Genomic DNA, 15,954 nt, shown 5'->3' on the forward strand with positions numbered 1-15,954 from the left:
CACAATTGAAGAGGATTTAACATTGATAAAATAATAATTAAAATAATAAACTTTTCCAAAGTTGATTCAATTAAAGGTCACATTCATATCATTTCAAGTGTTATTTCATCAAAACCATAATCCATATTATATACTAACATGTTAAAGTAATACAAACCCAAAGTAATAAAAATAGACTAAGAATATTAGTACACATGATACACATCTTTAGTTATGGCGTAGAAATTTAATCAAACATAGGAAATGTGGGCCACTACCCTGTTATCACTCAACATTTCAGTAATGGGAATGGTTAAAGTAGCACAAAATGAGAATTCATTTATCTGAAATTAGCTGGCAAAATAAGACGCTAAATGCTTCTAAATGCTTACTATAGCCACAAAAGGTTTTTACTTTCCTTATAGAAAAATAAGTCACAGATTGATTAGTATTTCTCTATTTTTATTTTAAAATAAAACAATACATGTTTTTTTGTAAGAGATACACACAATACGGAACTGAACAAAGAACCAATTTAAAAATCAGCTGTACTCCCACAACATAGGGATATTCACTTTAATATGAAAAAATTTGGTGCATATCATTTCAAACATTTATTTCTGAATAAAATATGTGTATGTGCCTTCATAGAGAACGATTGATATAATGTGAACGATATAGATTATAAGGGTTTTAGCCTTCTCACCATTGTCTCATTATTAAGTCCCTATTTAGAAGTTAAAATTGAAATAATAATATACATATAAAACTAAATTTAAACATTTTGTAAGTATTAATATCTTCATTATAATAAATTATATGTATGTACTATAGTTTAATTAACTGACCGATTTAATCAGACGTGAACTTTTTAAAAAACAGTGTTTATAAAGTATACTCCTATCAATTATCTGTACATTAATCTGTGCAAATATTTCTAAAATTCTTTATACGACTCACAGTTTAAAGCGGATATCTGCCTTTAAGATGATCAGATTCAATATTTTCATTATACAGATTAGATAATTTACTTGACTAAATATGTCTTGTTATGATGCATCCAAACTTGTGTAATAAAATCTGGCCCTAGGCCAGGTGCAATGGCTTATAGCTGTAATCCCAATATCACTTGAAACCAGGAGTTTGAGATCAGCCTGGGCAGCGTAGTGAAAAGCTATCTTTACAAAACATTTAAAAATTAGCTGGACATGTTGGCATGTGGCAGTAGTCCTAGCAACTCAGGAGGCTGAGGTAGGATGGTCACTTGAGCCCAGACATTTGAGGCTTCAGTGAGCTATGATTGTGCCACTGCATTCCAACCTGAGTGACACGGCAAGACCCCGTCTTTAAAAAAAAATTAGAAGAATAAAAATAAAACAAAATCTAAGTGTATATATTAATGTAAATGCTTTCTTGGTATTCCATATATTGTTATTCAAAACATAAATGAAATACACAATAAATGCTTTGTAGAATCACTTTTTGATATTTGTCAGAAGTGCTAAATATGGAAATCATTATAATGTTTTGTTGGCCTGTGAGTAAAACATAACTCAATATACGAATTTCTATTCATTTTATTTCCTTCAGGCTTAATGTAAATAGTATGAATAACTCAAACAGCCAAAAACATGATAAGTAACAAAAAATCTCATTAAACGAGAATGGGATATAGTATAGCACATATATGCAATATTTTAGTGGGACTTTATTTGTTCTAGAGCCTCTTTTTAGATTTCAGAAACTATTTCTAATAGCAGAAAATTGTAATTACAAGATCTGTGGTTGAAATTTCTGCAGTTTATAATGACAATAAAGTACGAATACACAAATAATCTCATTTTGTAATTTCTTATTAGATAGTTAATTTTTGATCAAATTATCTTAAATCTAAACCTGGCATATACAACAGTGAGCAAAATATTTTCGGGTCACTGCTGTTGTAACCTACACTGAATTAAAAATCAGATTGCTACTTACATAATTTTTTATACCTGGAATAATTTAAAAATCTTTTATAATTCAGACCTCTTATTGCTGTATTTCAAGTATTTTTTATAACTGATCATACAGGCAAAATTTATCTCAGAGGTTTGCCTTTCTATTCTACAAATTCAATACATCTATTCCTTTACACATACAGAAAATGTGGAAAAACAGAGTACTGAGTAACTAAATGCATTATGTTAAAATATATACTAAAAATGTATTTTTCTTCCAGCTTTAAAATTATTTATGATGTTAAATTATTGGGAAGCAGGCCAAAGAATACAGGACCATTTTAAAGCTTCTTGATGTCATAGAAATTAAGCATTAAAATTCAATCTGGGCTGAGCAAGGACAGATCACTGAAGTGGAGAGAGCATGTTGATGCAAAAGGAAAGAGAAAGACTTCCTATAATAATGAAAGAAGCAATGAACCTGAGCTAAGAATGACTGTCTATGAGAATATTGTACTTGCTTATAGTACAGGGTTCCTATCTCCTTTTAGACTCTGTCCAAACTTATTAGAAATGTAATTGCAACTGTCTGTTCAAATACTGGGTAACAGCAATTGCATTTTTCCCATTCCTTCCTATTTCATTCACAGGTAATCTCTGCACTATGCCTGCTTATGATAAGGGAAGAACATGCAAACCTTGAATCCCTTGTAACCACTAGGCTATTCACTTCTAGAATAAAACAGAATCTATTGTATCTAAACTAGTTTTAGTTTTTTAAAGTGCTCTAATTCTTGGTGGGCGTTTGGGTATATTAATGTTATAACGTTGTAAGGAGAGGATAACTTTTATATTGGAGAGGAGAAATCAGTGTAAGTTATTTGTTAAATAGTTTTAGCATTCACTTCACACTTGCTCCATGGAAAAAATGTATTTCTGCCTTAGAAGTAAGAATGTATTCCACACAGGTATTATAACTACATCTTAATTGTCATCATCACAGCAACTGTAGTTTTATTATTAACTTCCAAATATAATTATCATCATTGCCCTGCTGTTATTTTTAAAGTAGCTAAAATAAGCAATCCAATAATTATATTGTGCAGTATGTTTTTTTAACATAAACAGTGTTCCTTAATACAAACTACAAATAATATAGTGAGATATGCAATGGCTTTGGAGTCTTAGCTCTACCACTTTCAGTGTGACAGTCGATCACTTTTGAATGAAAATAAAATATCAACATCGCTGTACTGTTTCTTTTTCTTTTTTTTTTTAACTATAAGTTCTGCGATACCTGTGCAGGAGGTGCAGGCTTGTTACATAGGCATACATGTGCCATGGTGGTGTGCTGCACCTATCAACCCATCATCTAGGTTTTAAGCCCTGTATGCATTAGGTATTTGTCCTAATTTCTCCCTCGCCTTGCCCCCCACCCCCTGACAAGCCCCGATGTGTGATGTTCCCCTCCCTGTGTCCATGTGTTCTCATTGTTCAACTCCCGCTTATGAGTGAGAACATGTGGTGTTTGGTTTTCTGTGCCTGTGTTAGATTGCGGAGAATGATGGCTTCCAGCTTCATCTATGTCCCTGAAAAGGACATGAACTCATTCTTTTTTATGGTTGCATATTATTTCATGGTGTATATGTGCCACACATTCTGTTTCCAGTCTATCAATGATGGACATTTTGGTTGGTTCCAAGTTTTGCTATTGTAAATAGTGCTGCAATAAACATACATGTGCATGTGTCTTTATAGTAGAATGATTTATAATCCTTTGGTTATATACCCAGTAATGGGATTTCTGGGTCAAACAGTATTTCTGGTTCCAGATCCTTGAGGAATCACTACACTTTCTTCAACAACCAACAACAACAATTCCTCAACCAACAACAATGGTTGAACTGATTTACACTCCCACAACATTGTAAAAGTGTTCCTATTTCTCCACAGTCTCTCCAGCATCTGTTGTTTCCTGACTTTTTAATAATCGCCATTCTAACCGGGGTGAGATGGTATCTCATTGTGGTTTTGATTTACATTTCTCTAATGACTAGTGATGATGAGCTATTTTTCATATGTTTGTTGGCTGCATAAATGTCTTCTTTTGAGAAGTGTCTGTTCATATCCTTCACCCACTTTTTGATGGGATTGTTTTTTTCTTGTAAATTTGTTTAATTTCCTTGTAGATTCTTGATATTAGCCCTTTGTCAGATGGATAGATTGCAAACATGTTCTCCCATTCCGTAGGTTGCCTGTTCACACTGATGATAGTTTCTTTTGCTGTGCAGAAGCTCCTCAGTTTAATTAGATCTCATTTGTCAATTTTGGCTTCTGTTGCAATTGCTTTTTGTGTTTTAGTCATGAAGTCTTTGCCTATGTCTATTTCAAGTTAAATAAGACATTTCAAACAATGTCAGATATATGGTGATTTACTATTATTATTATTAATATATTATATAATTGTATTAATATATAATATGAATATAATATTAATTATTATTAATATATATTATATATATATAAAATCTTTATATCTCAACCACCTCATAGCCTTCTCTCAAAGTTCTTTTGTATATCATTTTTTGTTGTTTTAATAGTTTACCCAGATAACCATGTATGTTCATATTCTCTATATCAATTTAAAACATTTTTGAAGATTTTCTCAAATATCACCATCCATAGTCAAAATGATTTTGTGTGTCTCTACATGCATTTCCATAGTTTACAGTAAAGCATATAGAGATTTAAAATGGCTGTTTTCTTTTTTAGATTACATATCTGTTAGGTATCATTTTAGTCATTTTACTCCCCCCAAAACTGATGTTGAATATTTCTTTTAATATATTAGCATATTATATAATTCAGTTGAAATCAATTGAAATGTTGGCCTAGTTATACAAATGAAAATGGAGTTGCACTTTTATTTTTTATTTACAATTTTATGTGGAACTCAAAATATTTTGCCAATTTTATGAGCATTACTGCTTACTACAATTGATTTATCCAGGTTTGGCTTTTTTTTGTTTTTTAACCGATGCACAAATATGTCAAATAGCAGAGGATAAAACAGTTTGTAAAGCACTTGTTGAGGAATCTTTAAACACAAAATGCTACCATTTGCTTTCTATAAAAGTATAACTATTTTCAGAAGATTCCTAATACTAATTACAAGTCATTGTATATCAGGCTCTAACAGGAGATAGAAAAGTATACTTGTAGTTCTTGTGATAGAGATATTAATGTTATCTTTAAATAATTGGGTTATTTATTAAGTAAATTTTAGCCCTAATCATTCAATAGAAGATAACTAGGTTATAATTATTGATCAATAACATGAAGCTCATTTTTATAGATTATTACTAAAAATTTTGGCAACTGTATTATGTCGTGAATGCTTAGAGGTATAATTAACAAATTTCAATAAACTGTAAAATCATAGAGTAATAGTTAATAATGTTGTATCTATAACTTTTAGTTTTTATTTGGTTTGTTTTCTTGTTTAAGTAAAACAAAAAACCAAATTTCTCCCTTGGAGAAGTACCAGGTGATAATGACAGTGTATACTGAATACACTCTCATTAAGAGTATGCTATGGTGTTTTAAGCTCCTTTCTCCTGGAGTCTTCTTGTTTAAGTAAATTTTACCCTAATGTTATCTTTTTTTTCTTAATTGGGAAGGTATTAGGATGAGTGGACTCCCGCACCTTCGGTTCCTATGTAAGCAAACCTCCAAATAGCAACATAATGGGGATTAGGGTTTAAACTTATGAATTTGGGGAAGGCACAAACATTTAGTTCAAAATAGCTGTTACTTTTTAACTAAAAATGGTAAATTGATATATTAATGATATAAATAACAGTTGATGACTACAGATTATAGTACCATCCTTCCAGGTGTAAAAGATTGAGATCCTCATGTGCTTACAGTATAAAGTGTGCATATTAGAATACCAAAGGCACCAGAGTATTTTGAATGTGCATTGTATACCTAATGCTTTTTTGCCTTCACTGTTTATTGTAATTTTATTCCATTCCAATCTGCCATAGTCCTCTATGGACTTTCAATTCTAAAAAGAAAAAGAAATAACGCAGAAATCTATGCATTTAGAAGCTCAGAGGTTTTTGCACCAAATTGATGATGTATATTTCTAATTTACTCCTGCAGTGCATATTTACTAAAGTTTGTTTGTTTGTTTTCTACAAAAATGTTGGTTCAAACAATTCTCTAGGCTCTGGTTAAAATACGGGGATAAAAATAGAAATAGGTCTAGTTTCCTGCTGAAATATTTGTTATTTTCTTTGCTGAAACATAAACAATTCACCCATAAATAATTGCACAGGCAAGCTGTAAATCCTTTCTCTTCAGCCTCTTTTAGCAGGGCTTGCAGAATTGATTTATAGTTATATTGTGGCTATCACTACGTCAAAATAGTTTATTGCAAAAATTCCATTGTTTACTGATTATTTTAATGCAAAACTTAATAAGCTGAGAGAAACATTTTATGTATGGATTATAAACCATCCCTACTCAATAACTAAAGCTGCTAATCTTGCTCACTACTTTATTGTTGCAAATTGATTTCAGAAAAAATATAAAATACAAACACACTCATAATGACTATATTAGAAGATGGATCTGGTTTCATATAGTGTTAATTTTTACTGTTATTCAATTAAAATCATGCACATTGTATCTGTTACAGTATATTTTATAATGCCAAAGGTAAATTTAATAGTCTATTGTGCACATCTGCTGTCCCTGATCTTTTGGCATTCCTGTGTAGTATACTTATTCATTTACTTTTGCTTTGTTGCTCAAAAAATTACTTTTATGCTTTAGAGTTCTGCATCATGACTCTCAAGTGGCCTTGGACAAGCATGGGTGAATCACTGTATTGGCTCCATCATAAAGATAAGTGTTTTCTACACTCAGGTTGAAAGATGCTATCAAAACAATCACCTACCTGTGTTCGGAAATACAGCAAGAAATATGATGAAATTTGAGCAGTAGCTGTCATGTTAAGCCATGTCACTTTTCCTATGAGAGCAACAGTGGCAAAATGTTTATGGAATTTTTCTTTTTGTCAGATGGTCTCTAGATTTACATCGTAGCTCTGTTACTTATTAGCTATTTGTCCTTACACAAGTTAATCAGTATCCTGAAGCCTAACTTTCTTAATAACAACACTCCACCACTCCTTTTTTTTTTTTTTTTTTTGATGGAGTCTCACTCTGTCACCAGGCTGGAGTGCAGTGACAGTGATCTCGGCTCACTGCAACCTCCACCTTCCGGATTCAAGTGATTCTCCTGCCTCAGCTACCTGAGTAGCTGGGACTACAGGTGTGCACCACCATGCCCAGCTAATTTTTGTATTTTTAGTAGAGAAGGGGTTTCACCATGTTGGACAGGATGGTCTCAGTCTCTTGACCTCATGATCCACCCATCCTCAGCCTCCCACAGTGTTGGGATTACAGGCGTGAGCCACCACGTTCAGCCTACTCCATCACTTCTTTTATCTCACCTTGTCTCATCAAAGAAAAAGAGAGAGAGAACTTTGGGAAAAACTCAAATACCTGATTTCTCCATGTACATACTGAGGAAGTTTTATACTGATAAAAAAAAATCCACGTATCATTCTCATCTCCACCTAGCATTTTATTTTACACAGATATCCAGAGTGATCAGATATATACTGCCTCAACTTACCATCAAAGATACAGCGATACGTATATCTGCAATCAAGATATTCTATTTGTTCAAATATGTGTGTTTTTCTCTTTATCAGTCAATTAAAGGTTTATATTTTCTAAGAAGTAACTTTCGGTTTTATTGATAACTTTATTGAATTTTCCATTCTTTATTTCATTTTTGTTCTAATGTACACTATTTCCTTTCATTTATTTTGGATGTGGTTAGCTCTACTTTTTCTAATTTTATAAGGTGAAAACTTATAGTATTGATTTGAAATATTTATTTCCTTTAAGATAGCCAGATACAAATGCATTTCCCTCTAAGCACTGCTTTAGCTGCATCCCCTAAATTTTAGTGTGTTGTGATTCTGTATTCATTTTTCCCAAGGTGTTTTCTGACTTCCATTATGACTTCCTCCTTGACCAATTATCTTAAAAATTTCCACATAATTGTGAATTTCCAAATTTTTCTCCTATTATCACTTTCTAACTTTCTTTCATTGTAGACTGAGAAAGTATTTTGTATTATATCATTAAAAAAAACTCTTGAGGTATGTTTTATAACCTATCGCACAGTATATCCTGTAGAAAGTTTCACATACACTTGAGAATAATGTGTATTCTTGTTTGTTGTGTGGAATGTTCTTCATGTGTATAGTAGATTTCATTATGTTATACTGTTGTTGTGTTATTCATGTATTCTATTTTGTTATTGATCTGCCTAGTTATTCTATTCACTACTGAATGTGGAGTATTGAATTATATCTAATTGTCTATTTCTCTCTTCAATTATGTGTCTTTTCTTCATATATTTTGGGTCTCTAGTGTTAAGTACATTTATAGCTTACAAATTATATATCTGGCATGTGCATGTGTGGATTCCACCACCACCTTGCTGCTGCTAAGGCACACATGCTGATCCCACTGCCATAACCCAGATCAAGTGCTTTTGCTGTCACCCCCTATTGTAGTGCTTTTGCCAGAAGACAGGAACACCTTGGCCCTTCCACTATAGCAGATGCTTAACCTCAAGAAGCCAGAGAACAAAGCTGTGGGCCTGATCCAATCCTCCAGGGTTACAGTATTTAGCCCAAGAAAGCTGAGCTGTGCCTTGGCCCTGCAAAATTATCCAGAAATAAAGCCAGTCGACTAAACCCAACTTTCACCATAGTAAGCCTCTTAAGAGCGTCAAATAATATAAAACCAAAAAGTCCTGTCTAAAGGATAAATTCAAAGATTAAAGAAACATTAGCTCACACAGATGAGAAAGAACCAGTCCAAAATGTCTTGCAACTCTAAAAAGCCAGATTATCTTCTTACCATCAAATAACTGCATTAGTTCCCCAGCAATGGTTCTTGATCAGACTAAAAGTGCTGAAATAACAGACATAGAAATTAGAATCTGTTAAAGTTCAGGGTCTCTTCTAAGGCAAGTCTGGTGGAAAGAAAAATAAGATAAAGAAAAGCAATTAATGGGTACTAGGCTTAATACCTGAATGATAAAATAACCTGTACTAAAAACCTCCATGACACAAGTTTACCTGTGTAACAAACCTGCACATGTACCCCTGACCTTAAAATAAAAGTAAAAAAACAAAATCAGAATCTGAATGGCAAGGAAGTCATTGAAAGTCAAGAGAAAGTTGAAACTCAATCCAAGGAATCAAAGGATTCCAGTAAAACATTTCAAGAGCTGGAAGATGAAATAGTCATTTTCAGAAAGAAACAAACTGATATGACAAAACTGAAAACCTCACATGAATGTAATTGTACAATTGGAGGTTTTAACAGCAGAACAGACCAAGTGGAGGAAAGAATCTCAGAGCTCGAAGACCAGTTCTTTGAATCAACTCAGACAAAAATAAAGATAAAACATTTTTTAAATGAACAAAACCTCTAAGAAATATAGGATTATGTAGAGACCAAAACGATGACTCATTGGCATCCCTTAAAGAGAGAGAGAGGGAACAAGGAACTTGGAAAATGTATTTGAGGATACTGTCCATGAAAAATGTCCCAACCTCACTAGAGAGGTTAACAATTCAAATTCTGAGAATTTAGAGAACCCCTGCAAGATACTATACAAGGTGACAATCCCCAAGACACATAATCATCCAATTTGCCAAAGTCAAGATGAATGAAAAAATATTAACGCAGCTAGAGAGAAGGGGAAGTAAGCTACAAAGGAAACCATATCAGGTTAACAGCAGACCTTTCAGCAGAAACTGTATAAACCAGAAGAGATTGGAGACCTATATTCAACATCCCTAAAAAAAAGTATTCAAGAATTTTGTATCCAGCCAGACTAAGCTTCACATGTGAAGGAGAAATCAAATCCTTTTCAGAGAAGCAAAGGCTAGGAGTATATGTAGCCACCATGCCTGCCTTACAAGAGGTCCTTATGGGAGTGCTAAACATGGAAACAAAAGACAATTACCAGTAACCACAAAAACCCACTTAAGTACATGGATAATTTACACTATAAGACGACTACGCAAAAAAGTCTACATAAAAACCAGCTAACAATTTGACAGTAGGATCAAATCCACACCTATCGATATTAACATCAAACATAAAAAGGCGAAATGCCCCACTTAAAAGGCACAGAGGAGAAAGTTAGATAAAGAAGCAAGACACAACTATATGATATCTTTAAGAGACACATCTCACATGCAATGACACCCATAGCTTCAAAGTAAGGGGATGGAGAAAGATTTACCAAGAAAACAGAAAGCATAAAAGATCTGGGGTTACTAGTATTACTTAAAACAAAACAGACTTTAATTTTAAAAAGGGACAAATATTGGCATTACATAATAATTAGAGTGTTCACTTCAAAAATGAGTCTTAACTATCCTATGTATATATACTGTCAACATTGGAGCACCCAGATTAATAAAATGAGTTCTTAGAGACCTATGAAAGGAATTAGATAAACACACAATAAAAGTGGGAGACTTCAACACCCCAAGAGAGTATTTGACAAATTATCAAGGCGGAAAACTAGCAAATACATTTGAGGCCTTAACCCAACACTTCACCAAATGGACCTAGCAGACTTCTACAGAACACTCCACCCAAAAACAACAGATTATACATTCTTCCTGTCTGCACATCGGACATTCTCTAAAATCAATCACATGCTTGGCCTTAAAGAAATTCTCAACAAATAAAAATACCAAAATCATACCAACTATAGTCTCATACCACAGTGCAATACAAATCAAAATCAATACCAAGAAGATCTCTCAAGACCATACAATCGCATGGAAATTAAACAATCTGTTCCTGAATGGCTTCTGAGGAACTTAAGGTAGAACTTAAGGTAGAAATCAAAACAATTATTTTAAACTAAAGAAAACCAAGATACAACACATCAGAATCTCTGGGACATAGCTAAAGCAGTATGAAGAGGAAAGTTAGTAGCACTAACCACCCACACCAGAAAGGTAGAAAGGTCTTAAATTAAAAACTCAGCTTCACACCTAGAGGAAGTAGAAAAAAAGAAAAACCTAGAAAACCTCATACTCTCTGCTCAAAGGAGCTTAGTTCTGATAAACAAGTTCAGGAAAGTTTCTGTATACAAAATCAATGTACAAAAATCAGCAACATTTTTACACACCAATAATGTCCAAGCTGAGGGCAAAATCAAGAATGAAATACCATTTACAATAGCCACAAAAATAATAAAATATCTAGGAATTAAGCTAAACAGGGAAGTAAGATTACTACAATGAGAACTACAAAACACTGCTGAAAGAAATCAGAGACAACACAAACAAATGGAAGAACATTTCATGCTCATAAAGAGGACGAATCAATATCTTTCAAATGGTCATATTGCCCAAAGCAATGTACAGATTCAATACTATTTCTATAAAACTACCAATTACAATTTTCACAGAATTAGAAAAAACTGCTCTACAATTCATACATAACCAAAAAAAAAAAAAAAAAAAAAAAAGAGCCTGAATAGCCAAAGAAATTCTAAGAAATAGGAACAAAGACAGACCAACCTGATTTTAATTGCCACCCAACATCAAACAACACTACAGGGCTACAATAATAAAAAACAGTATGGTACTGGTACAAAATCAGACCCATAGACCAATAGAACAAATTAGAGAAGCAAGAAAAAAAGCCACACATATACAACAATCTGATCTTTGACAAAGCAGACAAAAACAAGCAGTAAGGAAAGGACTCCCTATTCAATAAGTGATAATGGGATAACTAGATAATCATCTTCAGAAGATTGAAGCAGGAACTCTCCATTTCACGATATACAAAAATCAATTCAAGACGGATGAAATACAATGTAAAACAGAAAATTTAAAAACCCTGGAGGATAACCTAGGAAATACAATTCTGGACTTAGGACATGACCAAGATGCCGAAAGCAATTGCAACAAAAACAAAAAGGTTGACAAGTGGAGCCTAATTAAACTAATGAGCTTCTGCACAGCAAAAGAAACTATCGGCACAATATATAGACAACCTACAGAATGTGAGAAAATAAGTGCAAACTATGCATCTGACAAAGGATTAATATCCAGAATCTATAACGAACTTTAACCAATAAGCCAAAACCAAACAACTCCATTAAAAATTGGGCAAAGGACATGAACAAAAACAAACACTTCTCAAAAGAAGACCATATATGCAACCAACAAGCATATAGACAAATGCTCAACATCACTAATCATCTAATAATTATTAGAAAGATGCAAGTCAAAACCACAATGAGCTACCATCTCAAAAGAGTCAGAATCAGTATTATTAAAAAGTACAAAAATGACAGATGCTGTTGCAGCTGCTGAAAAATGGAACACTTACACACTGTTGGTGGGAATGTAAATTAGTTCAGCCACTGAGGAAAGCAGTTTAGAGATTTCTCAAATAACGTAAAAGAGAACTACCATTCGACCCAGGAATCCCATTGCTAGGTATGTACCCAAAAGAAAATAAATCATTCTGCCATAAAGACACATGCATATCTATGTTTGTCTCAGCAATATCCACAATAGCAAAGACATTGTGATGGTTAATACTGAGTTTCAACTTGATTGGATTGGAGGATGCAAACTGTTGATCCTGGGTATGTCTGTGAGGGTGTTGCCAAAGGAGATTAACATTTGCGTCAGTGGGCTGGGAAAGGCAGACCCATCCTTAATATGGTTGGGCACCATCTAATCAGCTGCCAGTGTGGCCAGGATATAAAACAGGCAGAAAAACATAAAAAGGCTACACTGGCTTAGCTTCCCAGCCCACATATTTATCCTGTGCCCTATGCTTCCTGTCCTCAAACATTGGATTCCAGGTTCTTCAGCTTTGGAACTTGGACTGGCTTCCTTGCTCCTCAGCTTGCAGAAGGCCTATTGTAAGACCTTATATTAATGTGAGTTAATAAACTCCATATATATATTTATATATATACACACACATACACATGAATACATATATATGTATATGCATATATATACATATATATATATATATATATATATATATATATATATGAATCCTATTAGTTCTGTCCCTCTAGATAACCCTGACTAATATAGACATGGAATAAATCTAAATGTCCATTAACAGTGGACTAGATAGAGAAAATATGGTATATGTACACCATAAAATACAACATACCATCAAAAAGAGCGAAATCACGTCTTTTGCAGTACCATGGACACAGCTGGAGATTATCCTAAGCGAATTAATAAAGAACAGAAAACCAAATACTGCATATTCTCACTTGTAAGTGGGATCTAAAAATTGAGTATTCATATGCACAAAGAATGAAACAATAGACATTGGGCCTAGTTGAGGATGGAGCATGGGATGAAGGTGAGACTAAAAAATATCTATCAGGTATAATGTTCACTACCTGGGTGATGAAGTAATTTGTATACCAAACCCCAGTGACATCCAATTTAACCATGTAACAAATCTGCACATGAACCCTCTGAACCTATAATAAAATTTGAAAGGAAAAATTAAAAATTAATTAAAAAAATAAAACAGTAAATGGTAAATATTCTTGATTTGTACTTTTGCCGTTTAAAAAATATCCTTTTATCTTACAGTAATGATTTTTGTTTCAGTGTCTATTTTGTCTGATATTAAATTAACATAGCTACTCAGGCTTTTTTGAGGGTTTATGGTTTGCACTTTATATCTTTTTCTATACTTTATTTTCAATCTGTTTGTGTCTTTGAACCTAAAGTGTGTTTTTTTACTGGCAGAATATAGTCATATAGTTGAATCATTATTTAAACTCAGTCAGTCAATCTCTGCCTTTTTCAGAGTGTTTACTCCATTTGCATTTGATATAAGGTGAAGTTCACTTCTGTCATTATACTATTTCTTTTCTTCCTGTCTTCTGTATTTTTTGTTCTTTTTTTTTTTTTTTTTTCTCTCTGAATTGTTTATTTATTTATTTATTTTTTTTATTATACTTTAGGGTTTTAGGGTACATGTGCACAATGTGCAGGTTTGTTACATATGTATCCATGTGCCATGTTGTTTTGCTGCACCCATTAACTCGTCATTTAGCATTAGGTATATCTCCTAATGCTGTCCCTCCCCCCTCCCCCACCCCACAACAGTCCCCGGAGTGTGATGTACCCCTTCCTGTGTCCATGAGTTCTCATTGTTCAATTCCCACCTATGAGAGAGAACATGCGGTGTTTGGTTTTTTGTCCTTGCGATAGTTTACTGAGAATGATGTTTTCCAGTTTCATCCATGTCCCTACAAAGGACACAAACTCCTCATTTTTTATGGCTGCATAGTATTCCATGGTGTATATGTGCCACATTTTCTTAATCCAGTCTATCGTTGTTGGACATTTGGGTTGGTTCCAACTCTTTGCTATTGTGAATAGTGCCGCAATAAACATACGTGTGCATGTGTCTTTATAGCAGCATGATTTATAGTCCTTTGGGTATACACCCAGTAATGGGATGGCTGGGTCAAATGGTATTTCTAGTTCTAGATCCCTGAGGAATCGCCACACTGACTTCCACAATGGTTGAACTAGTTTACAGTCCCACCAACAGTGTCAAAGTGTTCCTATTTCTCCACATCCTCTCCAGCACCTGTTGTTTCCTGATTTTTTAATGATGGCCATTCTAACTGGTGTGAGATGGTATCTCACTGTGGTTTTGATTTGCATTTCTCTGATGGCCAGTGATGATGAGCATTTCTTCATGTGTTTTCTGGCTGCATAAATGTCTTCTTTTGAGAAGTGTCTGTTCATGTCCTCTGCCCACTTTTTGATGGGGTTGTTTGTTTTTTTCTTGTAAATTTGTTTGAGTTCATTATAGATTCTGGATATTAGCCCTTTGTCAGATGAGTAGGTTGCAAAAATTTTCTCCCATTCTGTAGGTTGCCTGTTCATTCTGATGATAGTTTCTTTTGCTGTGCAGAAGCTCTTTAGTTTAATGAGATCCCATTTGTCGATTTTGGCTTTTGTTGCCATTGCTTTTGGTGTTTTAGACATGAAGTCCTTGCCCACGCCTATGTCCTGAATGGTATTGCCTAGGTTTTCTTGTAGGATTTTAATGGTTTTAGGTCTAACATATAAGTCTTTAATCCATCTTGAATTAATTTTTGTATAAGGTGTAAGGAAGGGATCCAGTTGCAGCTTTCTACATATGGCTAGCCAGTTTTCCCAGCACCATTTATTAAATAGGGAATCCTTTCCCCATTTCTTGTTTTTGTCAGGTTTGTCAAAGATCAGATAGTTGTAGCTATGCGGCATCATTTCTGAGGGCTCTGTTCTGTTCCATTGATCTATGTCTCTGTTGTGGTACCAGTACCATGCTGTTTTGGTTACTGTAGCCTTGTAGTATAGTTTAAAGTCAGGTAGCGTGATGCCTCCAGCTTTGTTCTTTTGGCTTAGGATTGACTTGGCGATGCGGGCTCTTTTTTGGTTCCATATGAACTTTAAAGTAGTTTTTTCCAATTCTGTGAAGAAAGTCATTGGTAGCTTGATGGGGATGGCATTGAATCTATAAATTACCTTGGGCAGTATGGCCATTTTCACGATATTGATTCTTCCAACCCATGAGCATGGAATGTTCTTCCATTTGTTTGTATCCTCTTTTATTTCATTGAGCAGTGGTTTGTAGTTCTCCTTGAAGAGGTCCTTCACATCCCTTGTAAGTTGGATTCCTAGGTATTTTATTCTCTTTGAAGCAATTGTGAATGGGAGTTCACTCATGATTTGGCTCTCTGTTTGTCTGTTATTGGTGTACAAGAATGCTTGTGATTTTTGTACATTAATTTTGTATCCTGAGACTTTGCTGAAGTTGCTAATCAGCTTAAGGAGATTTTGGGCTGA

General features: G+C 33.9%; 1 long non-coding RNA gene across 1 annotated transcript; it reads right to left on the reverse strand.

The window, feature by feature from the left end:
• Positions 1-7,564: 7,564 nt before the first annotated feature.
• Positions 7,565-8,986, reverse strand: LOC105739184. The gene is made up of 2 exons (XR_001115087.2): positions 8,933-8,986; positions 7,565-8,729 (listed from the first exon to the last, which is right to left on the reverse strand). It is a non-coding gene; the product is annotated as an uncharacterized LOC105739184 (long non-coding RNA).
• Between the last annotated feature and the right edge of the window lie 6,968 nt (positions 8,987-15,954).

The sequence above is a fragment of the Nomascus leucogenys genome, unplaced genomic scaffold (assembly GCF_006542625.1).
Source record: "Nomascus leucogenys isolate Asia unplaced genomic scaffold, Asia_NLE_v1 000794F_90154_qpd_obj, whole genome shotgun sequence".
In the NCBI taxonomy this organism is placed as follows: Eukaryota; Metazoa; Chordata; class Mammalia; order Primates; family Hylobatidae; genus Nomascus; species Nomascus leucogenys.